We start from the raw sequence: 15412 nt of genomic DNA, 5'->3' as shown, positions 1-15412 counted from the left end.
AGATTGTTTTAAATGTTTATTTTCACCAATATCCAAATGTGTGAATATAAGAAAGTTAATGTTTTAGAAAACAGTTTGTCTTTGTTCTTTTTTAGTATGCATGCATTTTTATATCAATCTGTTTTGGAATGAAGCATATTTTATCCAGGAAGGGTTTGTTTCCAAGACTATGATGTTGGTCAATGCATATATTTCATTATATTGGATTAAGAGCATGACACAAAGCCAAAAAAAAAGTTTCCATAAAGCACTTTTGTGTTAGGTTATTTGTGTGTCTATGTTTTTATTCTTATTAGAATCAGAAGAATATATCATATTGTAAAATAAGAGGCATTATATCTTTGTTTTTATGTTTTTAAAATGCAAATATACAATGATTGAAAGTGAATTGGATTTGCTTCCACAACAATTGAAATACTTGTACTGTTGGTTCAACATGCAGGTATAATTGTATTAAAACATTTCTTTCCTTTGGTATTTGCTTATAAAAATCATAAGTACTTTAGATAATATTCAGTTTTGGGTATTAAGTTCTGGTGACTAAAATGTGTTCCTTAAAGCCATATTAAATATAAAGAACTTCTAAAAGTTAGCCCTGGAGATGTAGTAAGTTTTCAGGAATTTCCTATTCAACATTCAAATAGAAAATCTGTTCACTTGGTAAAGAGAAAAAAAATGAGAGAAAAAATGAAATTCAGTCTCCAATGAAAGTCTGCCTTCAATGAAGATGTATTGATTTTGTCATGGTCTTATGAATGTGTCATGTTGTAATTAGATATTTGCTGAACAATTTTCATAGGGTGAATTTTGCAGACTGAGGGATCATGGACTATAACCTTCCTAACATTATTCAGACCTGCATTTAACACCTGCTTCTAATTGCATAAAAACTAAGCCCCAATTGATTTTAATATAAAGATGACATTCTATTTTCACCCATACTTTTATTAATTCAGTGCTAACTTAGGATTTTCACTTTGCATTGATTGTGTTAATTGGTACAATAGAATAACCTCCCCATGGCTGATCTTCTATCAAGTGTTTTTAAGTCAAACTCAGTGCTGTATTCCCATTCTCTCCTCATAGCAACACAATGACGTGGGTTAGTCTGCACAGCTACTCACATAGCTTTGATTATTCATTTCTGATATCTCTACCCTTTATTTCCTAGAGAGTCATTTTCTGTGTTTTGTGGGATTATCAGGAGAATCCAATGGAAATAGTTTTGGTAACATTGTTCTACTAACTTTATAAGGGCCTAAAATATTCAAGGTATTAGAACTCATAGTCATTTTTCAAGTGGAAAGATATCTTTCTGGCCATAGCCTTTGAATAGATATGGGCTCACTCTAGTTCCCAGAGACAATAGATTTAGAAGGAATTTCAGAAGTATTACTTTGTTTTTATAATTCCATTGGTCATTTCCTTAGCATTTTAAGTTAAACAGTCTTCAGGAACACACAATGCACTTAGAATAAGTCTCGACTCTTTGTAGGTCAGAATAGGTTGTTCTTAGTTTCCTTTCCCCTGAACATAATCCTGTTTACACCTGGTCTATTAAAGGAAGTAGAGGTCCTCATTCTATATTACCTCACCCACTTCTAAGGGGAAAATATCTTGTGGGAGGGTGCAGAGTGAAATGCGGTGAAGTTTGTTCCTCCTGACAAAAGATACTCATATTAGTACAGAAAAGGAGATGGGGATGTCAGATTCTCAGGGGGGAGGGTGGAAGGATGTGAACTATAAAGTTTAAAAATAATCCTAAGAATTTGTATTTTTATCTCCTTTAACCCCTTCCATCCATTCTCATTGAAAATATATATAGAAAATAAAGTTATCTAGGAAAGGATCCATATGAATCTTCTTTGAAAATGTTGTATTTGCCATAGCTTTTTAAAAATAAAAAATGAGGGGCCTCCCTGGTGGCGCAGCAGGTAGACCACCATGCTGTGAAGCTGTCCACAGCCCCCTCAGTGTGGGTTTGATTCCCAGCTAGCCAGGGAGCAACCCACATGGCGTGGCAGACCTCTCCTGCCTCTCCCGCTGCCTCCCTCAGCAGTGTATTTCATCAGTCTGCCTGTTCTGTTCCCCACTCTGTCTCTGGTGAATTCTCTCATGCTCCCGCACCTCTGACCTGTACCCCTGTTTTTGTATAAATAAAAACAAACCTTTACAAAAATAAAAATAAAAATGAGGTAAGAAAATGTTATAAAAATGAAATTGTTCTTGTTTATCTTAAATAATAATATTGATGAAAATCTGAACATTCCACCTAATTTATAGTGATCAAACATATAATAAAACTGGTTAGTATGCAGACCCCAAAGGAGAAAGGCTTCAAAGAAATTAGATAGCAAAGAAAATATAATTTATGATTTATGACTGCAGTCAGTTCTGTGTAATGTGTAAAAGTGAAGACCCTGCAATGTGCACACTTAATTTTTAATTGCAGCTTGATTATTGTCTGATAAAGAACAACTTAATCAACTTCCCCAAATCTGTTTCCTCATCTGTCAAGGAATATTAGTTGCTTTTACCCTTATAGAAAAATTAAATAAGATGACGAGAACAAAGACAACAAAACTTGTCTCAACAAGATGTTAAGTTTCTTTCAATTAATCCATGTAGAATGAGAACTGCCTTTTACCCTGCTACTAATGTGCAATTTTTTTCAGTGATGTCATTTGTAAAGTAACCTTTGTGTTTCTAAGATACATGCTAAATGTTCTAGATGGTAACACAGTAAGTGACATGGTATAAAGGATTGATAAATAAAGCCACATTGTGAAAATAATAAAAATGAAAAGACATGCAATGATTTAGTTGTCACTATTTTGATAGAAAAGATCTATACTAAAAGCCAGTGTGTACATATATATTATTTTTGAGTCAGTTGATGCTTACTGAGTTCCCAAAAGGTGCAGAAAACTTTTCTAGATGAAATGAGAGGTGATAAAATATGTTAGATGCATCAATCCTTGACGATTTACATTATTTAGGGAAAATAGTAATTTCTGATGTTTTAGACTGACTACTCAACTACGATGCAAAATCCATTGACCAAAATGAACATATCACCTCTACGACAGATGTAAATAGTTAGCAACATAGACGAGTTTAGAGCCCAGCTCTTGAAATGCCTGGATCTGAATCTTGGTTTTGCAGCTTACTAACATTGGAAATTATTATCTGTGGTCATCTAACTGTTAATGGGAATAAAAATAATACTCATATCATGGGATTATTTGAAGTATTAAAGAGAGAATCGTTGTTAGGGTTTAGCATAGTGCATACATGTAACACAAGCCAAATTATCAGCTTAGCTGACTGGTCACCCTAGGTTTCTGTTTTCATGCCTTGGCTGATCTCCATTAGTAATTGAAAGTGTTGCTTACTTCCAGGCTAGATTAAATAAAGATCCAGGTTTTGTCAATAGTGTGTTTAATTAAGCATACTAGATAAGAGTATCAATAGGAACTTGAAAGAAGCCTTGATATGGATAAACTTAAGGAGCGCTAATATGGAATGTAGGTAAATGATTAAGCATGTACTGGTCTCTTTCAGAAGATTATCTCTAGATGCACGGCCATGGTCTTATTGAACTGTGATGTATTCAAGTAATAATGTCTTTGGTAGGTTCTTACACTTCTTTATACTATTTTGCACAATTTGGGTCCTAATTTGAATGTACTAGAAGTTCATCTGCATATCAATTGCCTGGAATTCAAAACATTTTTCAACAGGAATAATATCTGAATGGTAGTTCTCAGGCCATCCTAATGGATTCAGATTTTTAACTGAAAAATAGTATGTCAACTCTGCTTGACTTTCACTTACAACCTGCATTTTATAGTTCTACTTAGTGTGCCAGAAACAAATACTCCTGTCAGCAACAGTGGTTCACTGGACACAATAGGACAGGCACATTGGTTATTCTGAGTGCTAATAAATTATTTGTTAACTCCCATTTCTGCATAAGATCATTTGCCTACTTGTTTTTGTACATTTGCCAAGGAGAACATTTGAATAATATAAACTCATAGCTGGAATAGTTATAGTCCTGCTATTCTACATGATCAGATATGAACTAAACTACTTTCCTCACTCACATGTTCCATCTCCTGAACAGGGCTAAGAAAGAGGGAGGAGGGGCTTTATATCCTAAAGAGGAGTGTGGTGGGTTGTCCTGTAAAGAGCAAGGCCCCCTAGGCAAATGACAACATTTTCATGGATTTCCTCACCTACTCTCCAGCCTTCAAGCCTCCAAAGGCTGCTAAAATTGTAGCTACTATTTCCATAACTGCCATTGACATTTGTCATTCCAGTCCCCACTCCAGATAGAACACTACTCTTCTTTCCATTCAAATCCCTTTTTCTACCACTCAGAAAATTACCATATTTTTAAAATTCCATATGAATGTATGATTAATGATCTCATTGCTTTCCTAATAGCTCTAAAAATTTCCAGGATGTCACTTTGCAATTAAGATTTAAAAACAACCACCTAAATCCATAGCAGTGGCAAAATAAGTATTTTCTTATTAATAATAAAGAAAATGTTTTGCAATATATTTACCTTGAAAACACATGGCAAAAATAATGCACACATTTTATTGGATGGTGCTTTTTTAAATGCTGCATTTCAAGAAGCATAAAATGGACTCTGTATCAACATACTAAAGACTCCTAAACAGTAGCAAGATATCAGCTGTCATTATGTGTCATGGAGAGTCACCCCTAAAAATATCTCACACAAAAGTGAAGGGGACATTTGCAGACAGCTTTGTCATTTAGACGTTGTTTTATGGTACATAGATCGATACTAGCTGCTGTGTTCATCATAAAATGATTTCCCAAATTTAGGTAGACTAAAGGTCTCCAATTAAATGCTTTGATCCTATGGATGCAGTAGTTTTGGTGTTTAACTTCTCTGTGTAAAGGTTGATGCTCTAGTGACAATTTCTTGCCTTTCTTATTTGAAATGTTTGTTTTCGCACTCGGTGTCATACAGCTTATTGGCAACAAAAGCAGTTTAGTGCCAAACATGTAACACATTACACAATATACCTTACCTTTTATAAACCAAAGAATCGATGCCACTGTATAGTTTTATCTTTACCTTGCTGTGGTCAACAGGAATAAGTACATAAAGAGATATTACATTCTGGAACTGCTTCTACCATTTTAGTAACAGCTGGAATGCTCTGGATAAAGCAACATGATTGGTGACCTTACTTCTTAACTTCTCTGTGTCCTCCTACATACTGGCCAAGTTATAGGATAGGTATGCCAGATACCCATACTCAGCATTTTTCTCTCTCCTTGCTATATCTCAGATATCTGTTCCTTTTTTCATATCCACTCCCAGAGCTTATTTTATCTGTGATCACAGAGTTCTGCTTTCCTTTCTCTAAATAACAGATAGTAGGAAAAACACTGGAATGGGGTCTGGAGAGAGCTCTATCAAAATGACATTCTCTTCATTTCTTCCAATTTATAGTACATTCTTATTGTCTGCTGCTCAGTTGAGATAAAGTGAAACAAGCAAATAAAAAATAATAGTCATATAACATTTGTCTTCACCCTGCTTCCTTGTATCCACAAGTTTTACATGGTGGTGTATGGAAAAGAAAGAGGAGAGAATTTGGAAGCTGGAGGGAGAAGAAAAAATGATAAAGTGATAGTCCAAAGAGAACTTTGGAGACATCCCAATTGAGCTGATGGAAGGTAGAGTGGATTTTTATTTGAGATAGGAAGATTAGTGCTAATTTTTGTTTTTAGGTTGGTACGGAGATTTAAAATAAAATTAAATTAAAAAAAACTATTCCTGAATCCAAGCCACAATGGTTTAGTCAGAAACTTAATTCAAAATAGAGTCCATAAAAAACTTGCTTCAGATGCCATTTTCTTTCACTCTTTCACTTCTGCTATCATTCACAAGAGTTCTGTAACCATACCCTCTTCCCCAGACTGGACTGATCTGTATTCTTTCTATTCCATTACAGAATTAACCTTCCTAAACACTACTATCATGAGCCTCCCCTAGTCAAATACCCTGGAGGTGGGAGACATGTCCACATCTTGTTTAAGGTGGAAGTGTAGTAGTGTTACCCAGCCAATGAAAGGCTAGTGGACCAATGAGTCTCTTGGCCATTTACCCAACTATTTTCCATTAGTTATCTTCTGCTACAAATAGACTGAGCATTTTCCCTAACTGAATGGGCATAAAATGTTTCCAGACTACACTAACCTGCCAAAAGGGACTTCCTAAGAAGGATAGTCCAACTCTTAGAACACATCACTTTATGAGAAGACATTCTGTTCCTCTGTAATGCCATTTATATCCTCTGTATATCAACTAGCCATGTTGGAGTTAGCACAAACTGCATTGTCACATTTTCCCCATGTAAAGAAAAAAAATAATTTTTATATTCAAATGGTTCCTTCTCTCTCCAAATTATCCTCTTGGGCAGTGTGGTTGACAAAGGAACAGTATCAGCATCACTAGGGAACTTGCAACTAAATTATGACTTCTCTGGCCACAGCATCTCTGGTGATGGGGCCTAGCAACCTGTTCTCAGCAAGTCATCCACAGGATGATGCGTGTAACCTGTGAGCCTGCTCTAATGCCTACCATGCTTGAGTACACTGTTCAAAATAAAGTGGGAACTGGTATAAAACAAACATACACAATACTCTTCTAGGTCAAATCCACCACCGAAAAAAGTGTTATTATTAGTGTCTATTAATAATATAAAACATTATTTGACATTTTGGGAAAACAAACCCCATGAGACCTTAGCTTTCAAGTAGATGCAGACATAGATCAAACAATTCAACATCATTCAATATCACTATTTGTTTCCCCAGGCACAGTTTCAAGAAGGACTATCATAAATCTCCCATTTTACAGGCTAGGAAAGTGAGACCAAGAGTTTAAGTAACCTATCCAAGATCATGAAAGTAGTTCAGAGATAGCAGGGGTTTTAAATCAGGTTATGTAATATGCCATACTTAACATTGCTCTATATTACCTTTTACATAAACTTTCTCTTGTCCTTCTAACAGTAATTTTACTTTTATGAATGCATAAAAGTGTAAAACTTACCATGTTCTCCCATCATGTTTTCTTCAGTCTTCTGAATCATACTAGCTTAAATAAGGCTTAGTAATGCAATATGACCATCTCCATCACATAAAATAATTTTGTTTGCAACATTTTTGAATACACTTATATTTTTTAATTTTTTTAAAATAAATTTGGTAAGGTTGCTTTATATTTTTAATGTACATCAGAAGGTAGAAAACTATAGATATTTGTTCCACGCAGACACATAGTAAATAAATCACTTCAAATATTACATATAAAATATTATTTACAGACTGGTAAATATTTAATAGCATTTTGTCTTCTAAGGTTTATATAGTGTTCCCCCACATAATATTTATTTTACTGTTTCTGAAACTGTGCATATCTAATATATCAGAAATATATTGCAAATTGAATTATAACAGATTATAGTGTAAGCTTTGCTAACAACATCTGTTAGCACAAATTGTATTGCAGTGTATCAAATATAACTGTGATGCAAATTAACACTAAAAAGATCCAGTAGATTTTTTGAACTAGTTATCTAGAATGTAGCTAAAGATTTTTAAAATGAAAATAGAGGCTTTTTTCATTTAGTTAACATTAAAATTTGGATATATGTTTTTAAACACTCATCTTTCCATCACTCTACCTTCATTTTAACACTTTAAAAAACATTGGCATTTTCTTCCCCATTGTCCAACATAAAAACATTTGAAAATACAATCCCGTAACTCAAAAATGCTGTGAAGGTAAAATGCATCTTGGGGATTCAATCACCATTTGATTTAATGTTGACTGTTTAATCATATTATAAACTTCTCCAACCAGCCTGCATAATTGCCTCCTTAGCAGAAAAGAGTAAACAGCTTACCTTGCAACTCCTGTTCCTTAAGAAGCCCATTACATTCCTGAAAACATCAAAAGATTTGTCAGCACTTCCATTATCAACCTTCGTTTTCTAGAGTTGATAGCTGGTTATAAAATTTTACTCTGGGCTTAAAATTGACATTTAATATTTTGACCACGGAATAAACAGTCATATCCTTGCAGGGAGGGTGAGGTTCATTCACTATGCAATTCAAATTAGGCTAAATTGCTATTTCCCAGAAGACTGCAACTCATCATCATCGTCATCATCACTACCTTTTATTTAGCATTTATTTCCAGATACATTATATAAACTATATTAAATTCACTGTAGCCAGTTCAACAAAGAGGTTGGTATTATCTCAGGTTTGTAAATGAGGAAACTGATGAAGTCCTTTCCCAAGTTTATTCAGAAACTTAGCTCAAATGCAAGTTCAGAGTACCATGGAGCTTTACGCTATGAAATTATTGGTGAACCTCATCCCTGTAGAGGAGGCAGGAGGGACAAGAGCTAACAAAGAACAATAGAATCTTTACAATTCAACAGTCAACCTACTTCACCTCAATTGCCAGAGGCGCCTGTCTTATTTCATAGCCAATTATAGCTGCCCTGGATATTTTTGCTGTCTATCTTGAAGGGAAAAATTATACTAATAAGTCAGGATGAGAATAAGACATTCCACTCATTTGACAGCTTGCCATGTTTCCATAAAAAACTATTTCTTTAGAGAAAATGAGTTTTGTAAATAATCACTTTAATCTGCAAATATAATCTAATAGGCATAGATATTTTTCTTAAAATATAATTCACTAATTTAGCAGTCATCTCCCACATATGTTCTTTATGACTTCTTGTGACTTCTTCAGCAAAGACTGTAAATACTTTCTCAGAGAGAAAGTTTAGGCATCTGACATCTAGACTAATATGACAGATCACATGGCTCAGCAAGCTAGAAATTCATTTTAACTTACAAATATATCTAAAATTGTTCTGTGAATAAGTGCTGAACAGTGTTGATGATTATGCTAATTTTGTGGTATCTTGACTTTGGGGGTGAAAGTGAATTTCAGAGACAAATCATATTCCTGTTTTAAAAGGCAGAATATGTTAGCCTTGCTGAAAATTTGGTTTCTGTTCATTATTTTTTCTACTTTTCCAGTTATGGCCATCAAAATCAAATATTTATTATGTTTCTACTAGGTGAGTAGTACTGTGTGTACTCCTCAGAACAAAGCTAAAGCAAACTGAAATCTTTTCGATATACCCGGATTGGCCAAGGCCTATTGATTTGCTCTTTTAGCCTGTCTTTATTATTGTGAACTGATGAATTGGAATGACTATGCAGCAATCAGAACAGAAAACTTACAGCAATAATAACAAAATTGCCTTACTATATCCTTTAATATCATCTACATTTGACTTCATGTCCAGGCCCTCGGTTGTTGCAAATGTATTTGAGAGGCAATGCCATCAAATATTTCATCTGCATAGATATAAGGATAACCAGTTCTCAATTTCAGTGAGGCTGATTTCATCTAAAGGGAAAGTTGATTTTTCAATTTTTGATTAAGAATATCACTTAAACTGATTAGACATCTTTAGATGATAGGTATAAACATGATTGGATTTTATTCCTACAAACTGCCTATAATTTGTGGTGGCTTAAAGGGAATGGTATATATAAAACAAAATATAACAGTTATTTTCAACCCCCCCCCCAACTGGATTATCTTTATCACTGAAGCAAAGGTAAATCCATTTTATTACAGGAAAGTCATCACTGAAAGCAGTAATATTCCAGCATAGACACCTCATCAGGAAAAGCAGACTCATATTCCTGCCCTAATGGCCATTGGGAAGCTTGTTCCTAAGCAAGATGGTTTTCAAAGCCATGGCAGTACACCAAAAAGGTTTTGAATTTATATCCCTCTTTCCTCTACTCCAAAAATTTAAGTGACTAAACACCTATTTCTTGCATATTTCTATTTTACTGTTACAGATCTTCAATAATTTTCAGACCTTGTAGATGACAGACATACCAGGGAGACTGAGTGGGTTGATCAGGAAGCCCCAGGTTACTGGGTTTATAATGAAATGGCTTCTGATCCTGAAATCTATGTCAAGACAACTTGCCTCATGTCATTTGACTTGTCTGGGGCATCAGGGTTCTTATACTCATTGCTCCTTTGCATGCATTATGAAATTTCCTAGTCAGGATTTCACCTTGACCACAGAAAATTCATAACTGCTTTGAGTTGCCTTAATTCTGTTTTATACCTGTCTTAGAGAAGTACCTAATGCAAATTGAAAAGCAAAATTTTAGGACAAATAAGCATGTTTGTCTGTTTCTTTCTGGCTTCTTGCTATTACAACTGACAAGGTCTTGTTTGACCTCTTAAAGGTCCAATTCCTACACAAGGTGACAGAATAGTCTGGCCAGAAATGGTTATGGCATCACAGAGAGGCAGCAACGATCCATCTTGGTGCCTCAAAATATCCAATTCTTTTCATATAAAGGAGATGAAGTGAAACTGAGGTAGGCCATAACAATGTTAATTATGATAGAGACTAGTTGGACACTACACCAAGTTGTTCTTCCCAGCACATGTAAGTCCACATTTCTCAGTCTCTTTTTGCAGGTGGAAGTGGCCCAACGACTGAATGCTAGTCACAAAATCTCCAAAATATCATATTTTTTAAAAAATTGAACAAAAATATTAAAATTTATATGGTAACACCAAAGACCTCAAATTGCAAAACTAATACTGAGAAAAAAGGAGTGAAATGGAGGTATCACATCACCTGACTTCAAATTTTACTATAAAGCAACAGTACTAAAAACAATATGGCAGTGGCATTGTTCCATAGATATATGGAACAATGAAATACAATCAAAAGCTCAGAACTAAAACCACAAATATGTCAGTACCTAATCTATGATAAAGTAGATATAACTATAAAATGGGGGAAAGTATAGTCTATAATAAAAGATGCTGGGGAAATAAGAAAGCATACATAACAAATTATACTGTATCACTCAACTAACTCAATATACAAAAATAAACTCCAAATGGAGTAAATATTTAGATAAAAGACCTGCAACAATTCATAGAAGAAAACAAATTCATAGAAGAAAACATTGGTGATAGAGTCCCTGATCTCACTGATAAAGACATTTTTGGTTACTTAAACTCTATGGCCAGAGGACAAAACAAACAGAATACAATAGAACAAAAACAAAAACAAAAACAAAATTGTGATTACTTCAAGTTTAAAAACTTTTATAAAGGAAAAGAAAATGCAAAGCTATTAAAAAGACGCCCTATTGAATGGAAACATTGACACAATATATAATATGAACAACCTGTTTAATAAATGAACAGCAGATATGAATAGACAATTTACCAAAGAGGATCTCCAAAAGGTAAAAAGGTGTATGTAACAATGTTCATTATTTCTTCTAATAAGAGAGATGCAGATTAAAATCACAAAGAGATGCCAAGTGAGTTTGTCTCACATTAAAAAGACCTCCAACCACGAGTGTAGGAAAGTGTGCAATGAAAAAGGGCATTACACTCTTGGTGGAAATAGAAACTCGTAGAACCACTGTAGTAAGCAATCTGGATTTACCTTAAACTAAAAATGGAACTACCATAAAAGCGGTAGTTCTACTCATGGGAAATATTCAAAGAATGTGAAACCAACACCATAACATATGTACGACGATGTGCATAGCAGCATTATTTGTAATAGTTAGTACATGGACTACTATACAACCATAAGAAAAGTTGAAATACAGCCATTTTCAACAAAATCAAGGCAATTTCAGAAAATTATGTGTAAAAATAAGTGAGAAAAATAAAGATACTGGAAAACTAGAAATAGTATAAAACTTTCAAAAGCCAGTGGACACCAATAAACTTCCTGAGGACTCTAAAATTAGGGGGGGAAGCTGGAGGGAAAGGAAAAAGAACATATAAAGGATGATGGGGGGGAAATATAAATAAATATGACAAATATAATACACAGCATTACATCTTATTAAATACTGACTGTTTAAAATATGAATGTATGAGTTTATGTCCTTTGTAGACATATATGACAGTGTAGAAATTGGAGGTATACTCTAATTTTACTTTTTTATTAATATATTTTGATAATTTAAGTACTCTCTAGATCAACTTTTTATTAAAGATTATTTATGCATACAATAACTGGGGCATAGGCCAGAGGTGCAGAGGCTGGGGGAGGAGAGGGGTGAGAGGATTCACCAGAGACAAAGTGGGTAGCAGAACAGGAGGGGAGCAGTGGGTGAGAGAGGAGAGGTATGTTGCACCATGTGGGTTAGCTCCCTGGCCAAGGATAGAACTCATGCTGCAGTGGCTGGCAATAGCTTGTTAGCGCTGCCTTTAACCCCTGTGCCACCAAGGAGGCTGTCTAGATCAACTTTTAATGACACAGTCATAAAGCATGTAAAAAAAAAAAGGTAGAAAAAGTATTTGTTCAAATAAAGAAGATAAAAAAACAAAGGGATGATAGATTTGAATGCAAACATATCAATATTGAAATAAATGTAAAAATATTATATACTCCAATGGAAAAACAGATTACTAGACTGGGTAAAAGAGAAATAACAAATTGATAAAAGAAAATAGGCTTTCTGAGGCCATTTAAAAAAAAAACAATTATAGAAGAGTTTCAGTAAAAATTTAGTAAGGTAAAGCAAATAGAAAACATAATAAATGAATCAATATATTAATGAGCCAGCTCACTGGCCATATCACTAGCATACTCTAGCCAACATGACAAAAAAATATGAGAGCAAATGCTTACACTGAAAATAAGAATGGTCAGAAACACAGAGTTTTAAAAATTTTTAAAATACCATGTTGGATAATCCTGTACTGATACATAGAAAATGCATAAATTTCTTAGAAAACCATGTTAACAAAAATTTAAAAAGTGGGAAATGGAATCATCAATCATAACAGGTTTCATTTAAAAAAGAATCAAGGTATACCTATAAATAAAATCTTCTTCATTTCTCTCATGAAAGAAATCTATAGATTTTTCATGCAACAGGAAAAGTATATTCACAGAACAAGGAACATACAAAAGTTTTTTTTTTTTTTTTTTTTTTTTTTTTTGTGGGACCCTCACTGGCGGCCCGGGAACGAACCAGAGCTGCAGAGGCTGTGGGCAGCCTCTCAGCCCAGCGCTCAACCACTGCGCCACCAGGGGAGGCCCAAGTTTTGAAAGTCCTTCATTTAATGAAATCAGCACAATTTTAAGAAAATCTGAAAAAATACTTGTATGAAAATAAATCTTTCAAAACTATATCATTTACAAGTGATTTGAAATTAGCTTTGTGCTTACTATATTATTACATATATTATAAATATTGAACATTAGGAAGTCTATGCAATTCATAAATCACATCATAGAAGGCAAAATAATGTGAAATGGAATTTAATAAATACATTATTCCTTTTTGATAATTTTTAGTAAATTTGGAGAATACATCCTTAGCTAAAATCATGAAGACAATTACCAGTGTTATATTTAAGATGAAATATAAATGAAATATTTCAAAACTCAGATTTGTAGAAAACTACTTTCAGAAGATATAACACATGTTCAATGGATAAAAAATAGTCCCATATTTATACTCAGAGTGTACATTTGTATATATGTAAGAGAATCTAAGAAATCCTATAATAAAATCACATTTTTAACTTAAAGCATTGACAGAGCATTTTTTCTTATCAACTACAGTCACTGTATTTTACATTAGATTACTAGAACAATTCATCCTACAGCTAAACGTTTGTACCACTTTACCAACCTCTTCATACTTCTTCTACCACTCCATAACCCTTGCCAACTACTTTCATACTCTATTAGTATGTCAATTTCCCTTTCTTTTTTTAAAGATTCTATACATGTAAGTCATGAAAACTACCTCTGAGAAGCATGCATATTAAAATGTAGAACACTGCAGGTTACCATTTGCAGAAACTTAACACTCAAGGCACCTGTACTAAAGCCAGGAAAATGATAGGTTCTTCATATTCACACAAATTATTTAGCTCCCTTCACCCCCATTAAATCCCAAATAGGAAGGGAGGAAGGTTAGAAGGGAGAGAGGGAGGGATCCAGAGAGGGAAGAAAGGAGGCAGAGGAAAATAGCTGAATGGCTAATATCAATAAAGAAACAAATTTTATCATTCTCAAATTTACAGGACTGTTTAATTGGAGAAAGTGAAAATACTTTTTAAAAAGATGTATTTATTTATGCATACAAGAGCTTGGGTACAGGCCAGAGATGCGGGGGGGAGGGGTGAGAGAATTCACCAGAGACAGAGTGGGGAGCAGAACAGGCAGACTGACTGAAACACACTGCTGAGGGGAGCAGCAGGCGAGAACAGGAGAGGTCTGCTGCGCCATGTGGGTTGCTCCCTGGCTGGCCTGGGGATTGGACTCGTGCTGCAGAGGCTGTGGCTTGCTTCATAGTGTGGTGCTTAACCCCTTGCACCACCAGGGAGGCCCAAAAGTGAAAATATATATTTTTTAAGATTTATTTATTCATTTACACAAGAACCAGGGTATAGGCCAGATGCGTGGAAGGGTGAGAGGATTCACCAGAGACAGAGCGGGGAAGAGAACAGGCAGATTGACAAATGCACTGCTGAGGGGTGCAGTGAGCGAGACAGGCAAGGTCTGCAGCACCATGTGTGACCCTCCCTGGCCGGTCGGGATCGAACCAGTGCTGCAGAGGCTGTGGGCAGCTTCACAGTGTGGCGCTCAAGTGCCTGAGCCACCAGGGGAGGCCCAAAAGTGAAAATATTTAAAACCAAGATGTTTACTCAACTAGTCAGTTACAAAGTCAATGTATAAAACTTAGCATTTCTTTTATATTTTCAGAAATGATGAGTAACAAATCACAGGTGGAAAAGGCTCCCATTCACAACAAAAATAAAATTAATTGTATAGCTAAGAATAAATTTTAGAATTAGCACTTACATGCAAACTCTTTTAAAAAATATTAGAAATACACCAAAATGTACAAAAATGTGCTGTTTAAAAAATGCTTCACTGTTTAAAAACTGCTTGTTTTTAACATTAACTTTTAAAATGTACATATAAATGTAGTAAAACTATCTTGATTGGGTAATGTTCATATTTTAAAGGAGATAATTTGCTTCAAATAATTCTTTGTGTTTACTGTTATATCAATTTTCTCTCTGGTTTCCAGGAAAATTTTCCTTATTAAAGTGAAAAATTCTAAACCAAATCCAGAAATATTAAAATTTAATTGATAGAAAAATCATTTGACCGGCACACTGCAAAATAGTAAAACAATTATAAATATGATATACTGATAAAAAATAGGCAGACATATAAATGAAATAGGGCAAACTGTTCAGAAAATAATTTAGCTACAATAATAG

General features: G+C 34.4%; 1 long non-coding RNA gene across 1 annotated transcript in view; it reads right to left on the bottom strand.

Moving 5' to 3' along the window:
• The window catches only part of LOC119259741 (uncharacterized), a 159473-nt gene that overhangs the window by 67135 nt on the left and 76926 nt on the right, over positions 1-15412 (bottom strand). The window contains exon 3 of the long non-coding RNA XR_005128543.2: positions 7965-8001. This is a non-coding gene — a long non-coding RNA (uncharacterized LOC119259741). The remainder of the gene's footprint in view (positions 1-7964; positions 8002-15412) is intronic.

Source organism: Talpa occidentalis, unplaced genomic scaffold (assembly GCF_014898055.3).
Source record: "Talpa occidentalis isolate TD23 unplaced genomic scaffold, MPIMG_talOcc4v2.1 talOcc4.5, whole genome shotgun sequence".
Classification (NCBI taxonomy): domain Eukaryota; kingdom Metazoa; phylum Chordata; class Mammalia; order Eulipotyphla; family Talpidae; genus Talpa; species Talpa occidentalis.
Note: the sequence above shows the minus strand (reverse complement) of the source record. Positions and strands in the feature narration are given on the sequence as shown.